The sequence below is a fragment of the Narcine bancroftii genome, chromosome 2 (genome assembly GCF_036971445.1).
Source record: "Narcine bancroftii isolate sNarBan1 chromosome 2, sNarBan1.hap1, whole genome shotgun sequence".
Classification (NCBI taxonomy): domain Eukaryota; kingdom Metazoa; phylum Chordata; class Chondrichthyes; order Torpediniformes; family Narcinidae; genus Narcine; species Narcine bancroftii.
In genome coordinates this window covers 160,345,760-160,360,905 of record NC_091470.1, presented here as the reverse complement: position 1 = coordinate 160,360,905, position 15,146 = coordinate 160,345,760, and the positions used below count along the sequence as shown (strand labels likewise).

Here is a 15,146-nt window from a genome sequence, read left to right as displayed (position 1 = left end):
TGATTACTTAAAGTGATATGTGAGTGGAAAGAAAAAGTTTGAAAACCAATGTTTTAATTGTACCTCATTGACTCGTTATGTGCATGGTTTCATAACTCCAAAGGAAATGGGCCAATGACAATGTTTCCTCAAGCAAGATATTTCAGTAACAACTGGGTCTAGAGCAGTGATTCTCAACCTTCCTTTCTCACTCACACGCCACCATGAGCAATCTCTTACTAATCACAGAGCTGCAATGGCATAGGGATTACTTAAAGTGGTATATGAGTGGAAAGAAAAAGGTTGAGAACCACTGGTTTAAACTCTCTGTGAAATCTCCCCATCTTCCTTTAGCTCCACTCTATTCACTAAGCAATGAACCTCTTCCCCCAAACGTTCAAATGAATCTCCTATCTGGCATTGATTTTACCTTTTGGCTTTTGCATTGTAGGAAGCTCAGGATGTATACTCCAGATCACAATCACAAGAAGTTGACAAATTGGGATATTTAATGCAGTAGTCTGAACATCTTTCACAAGACAACAGACGCCATCTATTGACTCTTTTGATGTCCTTTTCTTGATGCCAACACACTGAAATATGCCATGTTTCCACAGTTCAACCACATCCCCTGCAACTGTAACATGTACATTCTCCTAATGTTTCCCAAATGGCATCTTCTGTGTTCACTGTGCAGCAGGTTTCCGTACATCTGCTTTTGATCTCACCAAAAAGTCAACGTCATGAGCAAATCTGAAATTGTTTGAAAGCTTGCCACATCAAGAGAGACCAGTCTGATCTTATCCTTTAATGCAAGATTCATTATAGCTCCCAGATCTCATAAATAGGGAGTCGACGAGCATCCTTGTTTCGTTCTGAATCTTGAACCAAGCCAGTGGTTCTCAACCTTTTTCTTTCCACTCTCATACCACCTTTAGTAATCCCTATGCCATCGGTGCTCTGTGATTAGTCAGGGATTGCTTTAGGTGGGATGTGGGTGCGAAGGGAAGGTTGAGAATCACTGTTCTAGACCCAATTTTTTCTGAATTATGTTGCTTGAGAAAAATTATCATTGACCCATTTCCTTTTGGAGATATGAAACCGTGCACATAACGAGACAATGAGGTACAATTAAAACGGTGGTTTTCAAACTTTTTCTTTTTACCCACATCCCACCTTAAGTAATCCCACAGAGCACCGATGGCATAGGGAAAACTTGAAGTGGTCTGTGAGTGGAAAGAAAAAGGCTGAGAACCACTGAACCAAGCTATTTAGCCAGTTTCCTCTCCACTTTGACGGTGCTGGGGGATTTGCTACAGTTGCTCTCTGTCAGTCAAGTACCGTACACTCTCGGCACATCTAATTTCCCTTCTCCCTGTAAGCTGTCAAAGGCCTACAATGTTATTGCAACAGTGGACATTGTGTTCTATAAATCAATGAAAAATCTGTCTTATCAAAAGCCAAATTATGCAGTGCAGCCATGGGTAATTGGTCCATTAGGCTGTGCCAGCTCTTCAGAAGAGCTGTCCAATTTATTTTGTTCTTGTCCCCCCCCCCCCCCCACAGCCTTTTGAATGTTTCTAATGAATCTGCATCCAACATCTCTTCAGATCATGTGTTCCAAATCTCAACTTGCCCTCATCTTCCCTCTGACATTCCAACTTCCCATTGCTGATCCTTCTGCCATTTCTTCCTACTTGTATATTAAAGATCCGTATGATTTTGAACCACTGTTGATTTTTTTTTCCACTTAACTTACTGTGCATCCTATAATACTTTACACAGAATTATAGAAAATCACAGACCGTTCATGTTACTGAAATGTTTAGCACAATATCAATATTGCATTCCATATCTCTGTTTATAACTCAAGGCTCTCTTTTTTTTTGTTCAATGGTCTTATCACTTCTTTAAGAAAAGAAATACTGCAGGTACTGAAAATCTGAAGTAAAATTGCTGGACACACTCAGAAAATTGGGTAGCATCTGTGGAAAGAGGAACATTGATTTTTCCTTTGTTCTGAGAGAGGGCCATCAACCTGAAACATTAACTCTGTTTCTATCCCTATAGACGCTACTCAACCTGCTGAGTGCTCCAGGCTATTTCTGTCCCATCTCTTGTTCAACTCTTTTCAACAGTCTCACAATCCACAGCCTTTTTTGTTTTTGCCCCACCTTTTCAATTACACCAATTAGGCTTTATTAGCCCCTTTCACTCTGTAATTGACAGCCAATCAATCGGTTAAGGGTCTAGTGTAAAGCTCTTTAATCGGCACACACATGTCATCGGATGCCAGGGATGATACTCCCTTGGTAGACAGTTTCATCCCCGGCATCTGATGACTCCTGCATGCCAATTAGCCCAGTGTGAAAGAGACATGGGGTATTCGGGCAATAAAGTAGTGACAAGTTGATGATGTTTTTGCATGTGTGCAGGAGTGTGAAGGAAACAAAAGATTAAAAAGGTATAAACTTTGGCGACCTTTATAAATGTCTAAAGAGCAGGGGCGGGGGGGGTGGGTGAGTGATAGTCGCAATGGGAGACCAAGATGGCAGATCGGCCCTCCCTGAATTTGGGGAGGCAGAGAAACCCTTCCACGAGTGCTCCTTGCATACAGCCCTTTCCTTACTGCATGGAGTTCTGGGAGGGGATTCTGCCATCGCTCTTTGCCCCGGTCTTTATAAAGTGTACGCTATTGCTGCTAGGATTTTCCCACGGTGTTTATAAAATGTGTGGCTATACTTTTCTATGGTCTTTTTAAAATAAATTATAAAGTTTTGTGTAGGTTGGCACAACAATGGGGGATGAAGGGCTCATACTATAATTATGTTGTAATTAGGCATGATTAATTTTGTTGAAGATCATTATCAGGATTCAGGGCAGGTCCACCATCGCTCAATGCATCACTCAGATGTCATCGGGGATAGCCTGTGATGTGTGTGAAAGGATTCAGAGAACCGGTTAACAGTGGCCTAGTGTGAAAGGCAAAAAATGGCTTCCTTAAGCGGTTCACTGGCCAATCTACTGGTTAGCCAGTGTGTAAAGGGTTATTGTCTTGCCTCATTGCTTGCACCATAATCCCTTCGTCTGGCTGCCCATATACCGGTCTGACAAAGCTGTTGCTATCCACGCTTGTCATGACATTCAGAGATGAAATTGAACGGTACAGTCTGTCGTAGAAGGCAAGCGGTCTGCATAATCAGTACAAAAGCATTACATTGGCAATAATGGCAAGATGAACCGATTACATTTAAGCTTTGATGTTGTGCTCTCTGTTCTGAAGTCCATATTAATATAAACCAACAAGAGCAGTTGTTTTCATACCAGACACTGAGAAACACTATTGTATCGTTCTGTCAAGTCTAGGTAAGCAACCATTTCCCTCTGCTTTCGACTCCTCTCCACTCTCGTCTCTGTGCAGTCACTGATCCATTAATACCATGGATTTCAAGGCCACCTTTCCCACTCATCCTTGCTCCAAATGCAGTTTGTTCTTCATCCGCTACCAATCCCAACTTTTGTTCTCTGCTAACACCTAAGTAAGCCAATGTGTTTATGGATAGATTCGGCAAATCCATTCCTCTGTGATTGCACCATCCAGTCTTGGTGCTCTTTATGTTTCAAAAGATTTCTAATCCTGTCATTCTCTAATTATATCCTATTTGCTCTCCATTATAAATCTTGTTCATCTTTGAATCGCTTCCCAGTTATGTACCTCACCTGCATGAGGCTACATAATGGATGTCCAAGGACAATTCTTCTGATAGGAATTTCTCTACAAAATCCTGGTTGGATTTTGCAGTTCTGATCAAGAAACTAAAGCAGTGGTTCTTAACCTTTTTCCTTTCCACTCACATACCACTTCAAGTATTCCCTATGCCATCGGTGCTCTGTGATTAGTAAGAGGTTGCTTGTATGTGGGGAGAAAGAAAATTTTTTGAAAACCACTGTTTTCACTCGTTATGTGCATGGTTTCATAACTCCAAAGGAAATGGGCCGATGACAATTTTTCTCAAGCAAAATATTTCAGTAGCATTTGGGTCTAAAGCAGTGATTCTCTGTTCCTTTTACGGTGTCCAATATCACTTTGAAACAATGGGAAAGGAAAGGAATAAAAGACTTATCTGATTGTTTCATTGAAGGACATTTTTGTTCTTTTGAGGAATTACAAAAGAAATTTGGTATTAGTGGAAATTCTGTATTTGTGTATTATCAGTTAAGATAATTTGTAAAACAAATATGTGGTCGCCAAATGACTTTATTGCCTGAAACTAATTTTGAGAAATATGTACTTTCAATACCAGAAAAGGGGTATATATCTGATTTGTATTGTATTTTACAAGAAAATGAAAATAAGAAAGATTGGGATAAAGATAAGCTGAAATGGGAAAAAGATTTAGGTTCTACAATAGCTGAAGAAGCTTGGATGGAAATTTGTCAAAACAGTATTCGGAAATTGATTAATGCTAGATTAGCGATGATTAATTATAATTTTATACATCAATTATATTTAACACCAGAAAAATTAAAAAAATTTGGTCTTAGTAAGTCAGACTCTTGTTTTCGTTGTGATCAGACAGCTAGTACTTTTTTACATACTATTTGGTCTTGTGATCGATTGCAGCAGTTTTGGAAAGGTATTCAATCTATATTTAATAGATTATATAATATTTGTGTTGTTTTAGATCCTGATATATTTTTATTAGGGAATATGCAATCATTAATTGATTTAGGATTAAATGATTATCAGATTTCTTTTATCTATTTAGCTTTAGCAGTGGCCAAGAAATGTATAGCGTCTACTTGGAAAGATAGAAATATAATAACTTTGGATAGGTGGTATTTAGAGATGGTTTTGTTTAATTATGGAAAGGATATCTTTTTCAATTCAAGATAAGATGTCTTTTTATAAGTTGAAGTGGACTCCATTTGTTAAGTATATGTAATTAAGTTTGATTTAAGTAGTTTCTAGATGTGATATTTTAGATCTGAAATTTTTTTTAAAAATTATTTTTATTTGTCATATTTTTCTTTTTTTTTAAATATATAATATTATTTTTTACTAATTCTTCACTCTTTATTTGGGGGAGGGGAAGGGTGTGTTTTTTTTATACTTTTTTTAGTTCTTGTATAAGTGGGGGGTGGTTGAATTAAGTTAGGTTATTAATGTTGTATTGTAATTATATTATTTTATTTTATATCTTTTCTTTAAATGTAATTTTTTTGTATTCCTGTGATAAAATCTTTAAATAAAGTTTTTTAAAAAAGCAAGATATTTCACTAACAGTTGGGTCTAGAGCAGTGATTCTCAACTTCCCTTCCCACTCACCTACCACCTTAAGCAATCCCTTACTAATCACAGAGCAGTTATGGCATTGGGAAGACTTAGTGGCATGTGAGTTGAAAGAAAAAGGTTGAGCCCACTGAACTCAAGGAACAATGTGATTTCATTGGAGAGGGAGCAGAAGTGATTTTCCAGGATTTATGGGCAGAGACTGAATCAGCTGGGCTTGTTTTCTCTAGAGTGAAGAAGGCTGAGGATTGATTTACTAGAAATATAAAGCAAATATAAGGTAGGTAGTCAAAATTTTCCTTCCGTGTTAGGGATATCAAAAATGAGCTTTAACGGAGAACTGAGGGACAAGGTTTTTTGGAGTGGATGATATCGGGAAGACAATGCCAGAGGAAGAGATGGAATCGATTATAATTAATAGATTAAGAGGATAGACTCTTAAATATGCAAATCATGGACATAGTTGAACAGGATTGGAGTTGATGTTCAGAAGGTTAGTATGAATGTGATGGGTTGAAGGGCCAGTTTTTATGCTGTATAAATCTATGACTCTAAAACTCACATTGCGGGAAATAGTCAGCAGGTAATGATGGTTCGGAGCAGAAGAGAACAGAGCTAATATTTTGGGATGATGATTCAGAATCAGAATTTATTGCCATGAACAAATCACAAAATTTGTTGTTCTGTGGCAGCGTCACAGTGCAAACATTTACATAAACTATCGTACAAAATAAATAAAAATAATGCAAGGAAAAGTCAAAGTGAGCCTGTGTCTGTGGTTCATTGTTCAATCAGGAATCTGATGGCAGAGGGGAAGAAGCTGCCCTTGGGCCGCTGAGTGCTCGTCTTCGGGCTCCTGGACCTTTTTCCCGATGGTAGCAGAGTGAAGTGTGGTGGGGGTCCTTTAGGATTGAGGCTGCTTTTTCGGACACCATCTCTTGCAGATGTCTTCGATGGAGTGAAGACTGGAGCCCGTGATGTTGCAGGCCACATTAACAACCCTCTGGAGCTTTTTCTTGTCCTGAGCCTTGGCACCTCTGTACCAGACAGTGATGCAACCAGCCAGAGTGCTCTACACGTGTAGAAGTTTTTGAGAGTCTTCAGTGACATCCCGAATCTCCTCAAACTCCTGGCAAGTCTTCTTCATGAGAATACCACGATGGAGGCTCCAGGACAAATCCTCAGAGATGATGATACCCTGGAATTAGAAGTTCCTGACCCTCTCCACTGCTGAGCCCTTGATGCGGACTGGTTCTCCTAACTTCCTCCTGAAGTTCACAATCATCTCCTTGGTTTTGCTGACGTTGAATGCAAGGTTGTTGGTCGGATCAATGAGCTGATCTATCTCCTTCCTGTACGCTTCCTCATTGCCATCTGTGATTGTACTGACAACCGTAGAGTCATCAGAAAACTTGTAGGTGGCATTGTAATTGTGTCTAGCCACAGAGTCGGGGCTGTATTGTGAGTAGTTTTCATCAGGGTGGGTATTTTGCTTTTATTTATTAATTCCAGGACCCAGAAGTCTTGTCATAGACATCTTGTCTTGCAATAAATCCACAGATGAAGAACAATTTGCCATGACGGATTCTCCCATTCAGTTCTACATGCTACAAAAATCTAGACATTACTCTCTCTGCCTGTGACATTCTCCATGATTAGATCCTTTGGCAGGGGAGAAAGTGATTCAAGTTTTGTGCTATTTCCTAACATTGCTGACTTAGCCCAATTGGCAGTGTATGTTGCAACTGTTTACACCTGCTTACCTTCACCTCTTCCTTTCGATCTTCTATTAATTATAGTTAACTTTATTGCCCTTCTGGACTCTCATCTGGGTTTTCCATTGATCGTTTGCTCAGTTCTTGTCTCCCTTGATCTTCAGCCTTGCTTTCTGCTTACACGTTGTAGTCTAGCAACTGGGCAATCAAGCAAACAGATCGTTTTTTTAAAGAAAGCCGCAAGGCATGTGTTATACATTGTTTCATTTCCGATATAAGTGGGGGTACAGTCACTCCCAGTACATGGAATTTGGCCAGTGCTGTTGTTAAGTTGCTTTGGCAATGCAATTCGGGCCAGTTATGAGACTGGGCGAGATGAGTGTTTTGGCATGTGAGGGGTAACATTCCCTGCCTATAGTGTGTAGTTGAGTTACAAAGTGAGGTTAAGTTAAATTCAAGTTTACTATCATTCATTTGCATAAGGATGAAACTGCGTTCTTCCGTTCTCTTCAAAAGCATGCAAACACACACAGACGTAGTGTGTGCGCACACAGACAAATGGTTCTGGTACTGTACAGGTCTGCATATATAAAAATAAATAAATATTGTTAAATAAATAATGTTTTGGAGGATTGGTACATGTAGTTCATCACTCTTTCAGCAGTCTCTGCCTCTGGGAAGAAGTTGATCTCATCCTAGTGACATTTGGCTCTGATACTCCTGTATCTCATTCCCAATGGGATTAGATGGAAGATGCTGTGTGCAGGGCATTAGGAGTCCTTAACGATTTTGTGAGCCCTCTTCAGACAACGATCCTGGTAGCTCACATGGATGAGGGGGAGAGAAGAGAGACCCCAGTGAGCCTCTCTGTGGTCCTGTCGATTGATCCAATGCTCTACAGCAACTGTACCACTCAATGTATTCACTGAGGATGCTCTAGTAGAAAGTTGACAGGATGGTGGCCGATAGGCTTGCCCGCCTCAGTCTTCTCAGGAAGTGCAGTCACTGTTGTACCTTCCTGACAAGTGAGATGTGTGTTCAGGATACTTAAGTGGATTCTGAGGAATTTGGTGCTCTCCACTACTAAGCTATTAATATGTAGTGGAGGATGGTCATCCCTGTGAAATCCACAATCAATTCTTTTGTCTTGTCCACGTTGAGATTCAGGTTGTTATTCTCGCACCATTTCACGAGATTTTCCATCTCTTCTCTGTACGTGACTCATGGTTGTTGCCAGAAGGCTTTGTCTCAAGGATGCTCAGATCTCACTACAGTTTCCTTTTCCTGTCAATCGACATGTGGATGAGAAACTTTTCCTGTTTATCAAACCAAAGCATGTTTATCCCTTGATGGAATTATTTCTTGGAGCTGTCAAACTAGGAGGAGCTGGACACAGATATTCATTGGGAAGTTCTGTGTGGGGTGGGCAATTAGATCTTGCATCTGGTCTCATGGCTTTTTCCAATAACTTCCCCGTCTCCAACCTGACTGGCAAGCTTGGCTCCTTGGTGTGTGAGAATCCTCTGGAAGAGGCAATGACCCTGGAGTAAATGTAGACCCTGCCATTATTGCCCATAGGTTGGGGAAATCCAATCGATGGTATGGAATTTGGGGAATATACTGAGGTCTCCTGAGAGAGCATCTTTGGACGGGGATCTTTCCATGGAACGTCAGGGAAGAAAGGAATTTATTAATCCACTGACCTGGAAAAGCAGTTGCCTTTATCCACAATAATATTTTCTTCCATTTAGCTATTGGAGCTGCCAGGGACTAAGAACTCAAGGTCACTAGATTTTGTACCTGGAAGGCAGGTTAAATCTGAGTTTCTCAGCCTTATTCTAATATTTAAATGGACCAGCCTTGAAATTCCCAAATGTAGGAAGTTGATTGTCTCTCTCTCTCTCGCCTCCAAACTAAGAGTGAGTGGGTCAGGATCCACTTTGATCATCTAAAATTTTAACATCACATTTGTGGTTAAAATTAGACTTGGTGTTTTCACGAATGGACGAAAGGGACACAGGAGAAGACGTAGAGTTTAAATTCTTATCCCAGCTCTTTTTAGCCAGTGCAAGAATTTTTGTTCCCCATACGATACATTTAAGAATTTAAATACTTTGGTTGATTGTCTCTGAATCGTAATTTGCGAGCCTTCTGTTGCAATATTCTAATAAGTGGCATCACTGGGGAAACAAAACACCCAGTTTCAGAATTCGGGAACTGTATCATAATTGATGCTTTATATAAGAAATGTTTTGAAAGATGGGTCCAAACCAATCAGGTTCAAGATGGCAAAATCTGGAACATCGATTCTATTGCAGACACCTCCTGCACCATCCTCCCAGACTCTCCAGGCTGTGAAAAGGACACCTTCAATTCCTCGTTAGTGAGGTAGCAGCTGTAAAATATGAATCTGAGTGCTGCACTTAAATCTGCCTTTGTTTGAAAGAGGCCAGGATGACAATAAATTAAAGCATCAAGCAGCTCCTCAGAGGGACAGGTAACTAGGTAGCGGCAGTTTGCAGCATCACTCATTAAAGACACGCTATGAGTCATTATGGGGCAGCTTTGTTCACTGATGCTTTGCAAATTAAATCTGTTTTTGTGCAATGGTTTCACCAGCGATTCTTTCTTCCTCAGAGGGCAGTAAATGTTTTTCACTGTTACAACAACATGCATATGTTTTTTTTTAAAAAAAGTACAGCCTTTTTCATCTGCTATCTTTGCCCTCGGCTGATGTTCATCAGTAACTGCATTGCCTCATGTGAGTGTAGTGTCAGAAGTGGAATTGTGGATGGGGTCATTACTCTTTTAGTTGGGAGGGAGGGAAAATTACAGGAATTTCCCCGCCCCCACCCCCGGATATATCCAGTGGAATAGATTGGGAAGCCGGTGGTTGGAGCTGGCAAGCTGGGCGGCATGGTTAGCACGTCCCGCCAGTCACCCAGGTATGAATCCGGCACTGTACGTTTTCTCCGTGGCCTCTGAAAGTTACCCCCAGGTGCTCTGGTTTCCTTCTACCCTCCAAAACCTACCGGCTGTAGGTTAATTGGGTAGCGTGAGTTTCAGTGGCTGGAAACGACTTCTACTGTGTTGCAAATATTTATTTTTCATTTAAAAGATGCTTCTTGTCATTAAAAAGCCTTCGTCCAAGGTTAGTGTCAAAGATCATGCCTGTGGGCTATCGTCTTGGGTGAATTATTGGCTTCGGATGAAGGGAGAAAATTAGATGTGGGGGAGTGGATGAAGAATTTGACAAATTTGGGTTTCAACATGGTTATCATAGATTAATTCAATGATTTGTTTCTCATGTGGATTAATGACCAGTCCAATATAGTTCCATCTTTTTTTTCCATACATGCATGAGGTGACTTGTTATGTTTTCCTTAAAACTTTGTATGTAAGTTTCTATGTTAAACTCATTTAAAAATATTTGAAAAAGAAAGGGGTGAATAATGGTAGACAAGGTGCAGCCTGTCAGGGTCCAGGTAGGCATCTGATGTGAATGAGAAGTATGGGCACAGGTCACACCCCAAACCCACCCACCCCCCCCAAACCATGAGCTGCTAGGGGAACTTGTGGGTAAAGATGGTCAGTTAACCCTCCCCTTGATGCCCCCCTCTTTTAATTTAGTCTCAATAAAAGGTGCCAACCCGATCACAATTTCTACCCATGGATGCTGGCTGACCTGCTGAGTTTCCAGCAGCCCATTGTTTGCTCAAGGTTACAGTGTCCCGCAGTCTTTGTGTTTCTCACATCTTGAACCCTTGGTGATTTCCCTGATGATTCTTCGTGTTTAGTCTCCATTAACTCTTGCTTGTGAAATCTCAATCCCGGGGAGCTTACATTTGAACATCGTTTTGTAGTTTCGCAAGTGGTACCTTGGGGTGATTTAACTGGGTGATAGTAATTGGAGGACTTGCCAACCCAGGCAGGATGGGCAAAATAGCTTCCTGTTCTGCCATGTGCATTGTTGCATTGCTGTGCGTTGTGGAGCAGTCCAGTCCAGTTCAAATTATTTGTCAGGAAAATTAGCTGTGGATTTCTGCAAGTAGGCCTTGATTTTTGAAAGAAGCCCTTTTGCTATAATTCCTTCCACAGACTATCCAGGGTGATGGATCCTTCTGTGTTTTGCCTCCTTTCTTGAACAGTGGCATGCATGGAGGGGAGGAGTTGGCATTGTGATCCGAGCTGCCTTCACTACTGTCTGCAGTTTCTTCTGATCTTGAGCTGAGCAGCTCTTGTACCATCCAGCAAGTCTGCCTTTGATGGTTCACCAATCAAAATGCCAAACCTCCTTAGTCTTCCAAGGAAGCAGACGTGTTGGTGCACTTATTCAACATGTTTGTCCCAGGTCACGTCAGTGGAAATGTTTATTGCGGGGAGTTGAAGCTGTCTGCTCTTTTGATGTATTGAGATGCCCCCCATTAATAGGAACTCCTCACCCTATCTTTATCATTTTAACTGAGTGAGTGAAAGGGATTGGGATTGTTATCTTGGCACCACCGTTCAGGACCTTGAGTACTACCTGGTTGGGAACTTGATTTTGGAGCGTGATTGGGGCAAACCCTTAAACATTTTAGGCCCATTACTCAGCAGCAAAAAAATGTTGCGTGGCTCTCACTTATAATGTATTAGTTCCCAAATAAGCATGTGCTTTAAAATATGGATTAAGATGGCCCTGGATAGGATGCCAAGTGTAATAGCCAAATGGCATCAATTATAAGATCGTGGGAAGTTTTTGGGTGTGTTCCGCAGTTGGATGATGTTGATTCATTTGCGTGAAATAAGGTTTGGCTGAGCAGGCAATAATTCTCGGCAGTGATCTGTGGTGGTTTTGGCTGTGTAGCATGGAATATTCCCACTGCACTCCCGTTGGCATTAGTCGAGATTCCATCCATCCAGCTGTCATCGGATTCTGTAGAGAGCATTTAAAGGATTAGATCCCAGGATCACTTACTGCCAGGTACCTTTCATTGGCTTGGTGGCTGTAAGAGCTCAAGGAGATGAATTCCGAATACACTTGGCGATTGATTTAGCCTCATGTGCAATATTTAGCTCTGTTTAGTATTCCAGTTGAGTTCTCACTGCAATAAATTTGTCATTGCTGTAAACCATTTACACTTATTAAAATTAATGTATATTGGATATAGTCTGTGTTACTGTGAGAGAATGTGTTGGGCATTGAGTTGATAAGATTCAGCTTATCCTCTCTGCCATGACAGTTTATTTTGTGTTTAGTTTTTATCTGCAATGATACTGAATACTGAGAAAGTAGACCAGAGCAGGGAGGATAATGGATGCTTTGCAGTAAGTTCTAAAGCTGTACATCTCAGATGGTGTTATAGATCAAGAGGGTGAAGCTGAGTGTACAGGAAGATCTCACACTAACTTGCTCACTGAAGGTCATTCTGTTTTTCTCATGGACCCTGGCTATGAGGGTGGAGGTAAGGAGGGGTCATATTTTGGTATTTTTCTGGTTATCTTGTAGAGATCTGGTCATTCTTAAGGATAGGATCAATGAGCATTTGGAGAAGAACAGTCTACTCAAGAATGGTCAGCATGGCTTTGTGAGGGAAAGGTCGTGCCTCACAAGTCTAATTGAGCTTTTTGAGGAGGTAACAAAAGAAATTGATGAGGGTCGGGCAGTAGATGTGGTCGGCGTGGATTTTAGCAAGGCATTTGAAAAGGTCCCCCACGAGAGACTCATCCAGAATATCATGAGGCACGGGATCAGTGGAACCTTGGCTGTGTGGATTTTTAAAAAGAAATTGGCTTGTAGGAAGTAAGTATTCTGCCTTGGAGGTCAGTGACTAGTGGAGTGATCCAAAGATCTGTTCTGGGACCCCTTCTCTTTGTGATTTATTTTTAATATATAAATGACCTGGATGAAGGCTGAGTCAGTAAGTTTGCAGATGACATGAAGGTTGGAGGAGTTGTGGATGGAGCTGAAAGTTGTAGAAGGTTGCAAGATGATTTTGACAGGATGCAGAGTTGGGCAGAAAAGTGGCAGATGGAGTTCAATCTGGTTAAGTGTAAGGTGATGCATTTTGGAAGGACAAACCAGAAGGCTGAGTACAAGGTTAATGGTTGGTTACTTACGAGTGTGGCTGAAGAGAGGGGCTTTGGAGTTCAAATCCATACATCCCTCAAGGTCACCACACGGGTTGATAGGATAGTTAAGAAGGCCTATGGGATGTTGGGCTTCATTAATAGGGGGACTGAGATCAGGTTGCAACTCTACAAATCTCTGTTAAGAACACACTTAAGAGTATTCCTCATTATAGGAAGCACGTGGAAACTATGGAGAGGGTTCAGAGGAGATTTACCAGGATGTTGCCTGGATTGGAAAACCAGTCTTACGAGGCAGGGTTGGCAGAGCTGGAACTTTCTTCTTTGGAGCGTAGAAGGATGAAAGGAGACTTGATAGAGGTATACAAGATTATGAGAGGCGTAGAAAGGGTGGGCAGCCAGCACCTGTTTCCCAGGGTAGGATCAGCAAACATGAGGACATATGTACAGTTAAGGGAAGAAAGTTTAGGGGTGTTTTTTTTACATAGAGAGTTGTGGGTGTCTGGAATGCTTTGTGGGGGTTGGTGATGGAGGCTGAAACATTGGGGACATTTAAGAGTCTCTTAGACACCTGGATGAAATAAACATAGAGGGTTACGGGGTAGGGAGGGTTTAGTACTTTTTTTAAAGAAGGAATATATGGGTTGGCACACCATTGAGGGCTGAAGGGCCTGTAATGTGCTGTATTGTTCTATTCTAGAAGTTAAAATGAGTATAACCTGCAACTTTAATGGGAATGTTTCTTATTCCTCAATGTGTGAAGCATTTACTGGAAGAGTTTCTGATGGACTCATTTAAAGTTCTCCGACTGTGAACTGTCGTTAGCTGGGCAGCTTTTTGATATTCCACGATAAGGATTGGGGAAAGATGTCCAGGTGCGAATGGTGTGACTTAAAAGGGACAATTTTGATCTTGTAAGGAACAGAGATCGCAAGGTTGGGAGAAGCCTTGGTGCAGGTCTGTGTGCTTCAGTAGATGTGACCGTGGTGAGCTAGTGCAAGTAGAAGGATTGGGAATGTGGTGCCCAAAAATTGCATCCTTTATCCTGGGTTGCATTGAGCTTTGTAAGTATTGGGGCTTCACTTGTATCTCTATGACGACGAGACTATAACTCCTCCCCACCTCACACAGCAGCCACCGCCCCCACACATACACTGTATTGATTCTGGTGTAGACACAGTATATTAAAAAAATGCTCCAAGTTTATTACACAGGAGAACTGGATCAGAGATGTAGTGGTGTAATATGCAAATTTAAATAATGGAACTGGTTTCAATTCAGATCCTGTCATTTCTTTGCTGATGTTGAAATGGCTTTCGGGAGGGGAGGTGATTCAGTCACTGCCGGATACCCAGCTCTGACCTCTTACAGTACAGAATTTTTACAGACAGTCCAGAATCTGTTTCTGCTCAGTGTTGACCTCCTAGCCAATGTCATTAATGCGGAGATAAATTATGTCATCACAGCCTGCTCATTATTAGCGTATGGCTGTGTGCTTTTGCACACATTTTGTCATACACCAATCCATGGTTACGCCAGTGAAATACAAATAATTCAATGAAATCTGTATCATTATTTAAATTTACATACTCCACTACATCTCTGATGTAGATAGACGGTGCAATTTATTATACTGTGTCTACACCAGAATCAATACAGGGTATGTGTGGGGGCAGGGTGTGAGGTGGGGAGGAGTTACAGTCTTGTTGTCATTGAGATACAGCATAAGTGAACCTTTTAATTCAACATGGCCAGGCCAGTCAAACACTGCCTTCCTGAACTAGACCCATTAGGCCCATATCCCTCAACCTTTACTATCGATTTATTTAAGTCAATGGTTTTCAAACTTTTTCTTTCCACTCATCTTCCACCTTAAGTATTCCCTATGACATAGGTGCTCTGTGATTAGTATAGGATTACTTAAGGGGTTGTGTGAGTGGAAAGAAAAGGGTTTAAAAAACCACTCTTGTAATTGTACCTCATTGACTCATTATGTGCACGGTTTCATAACTCCAAAGGAAATGGGCCAATGACAATTTTTCTCAAGCAAAATATTTCAATAACAATTGGGTCTCAAGCAGTGTTTCTCA

The 15,146-nt window shown here is 41.1% G+C and overlaps 1 protein-coding gene across 8 annotated transcripts in view; it reads left to right on the top strand.

Annotated features, from left to right (window-relative positions):
• LOC138754543 (kazrin-like) overlaps nucleotides 1–15,146 on the top strand; it is a 539,176-nt gene that overhangs the window by 60,407 nt on the left and 463,623 nt on the right. Inside the window, exon 1 of one of the 8 annotated variants that reach the window (XM_069918954.1) lies at nucleotides 6,028–6,686. The exons of 5 other annotated variants lie outside the window; for them this stretch is intronic. The gene's annotated coding sequence lies outside the window, so the exon portion shown is untranslated. Of the gene's footprint in view, nucleotides 1–6,027; nucleotides 9,376–15,146 lie in introns of those variants that run through there. 2 more of the 8 variants (XM_069918952.1, XM_069918951.1) reach the window with 2 other exon arrangements.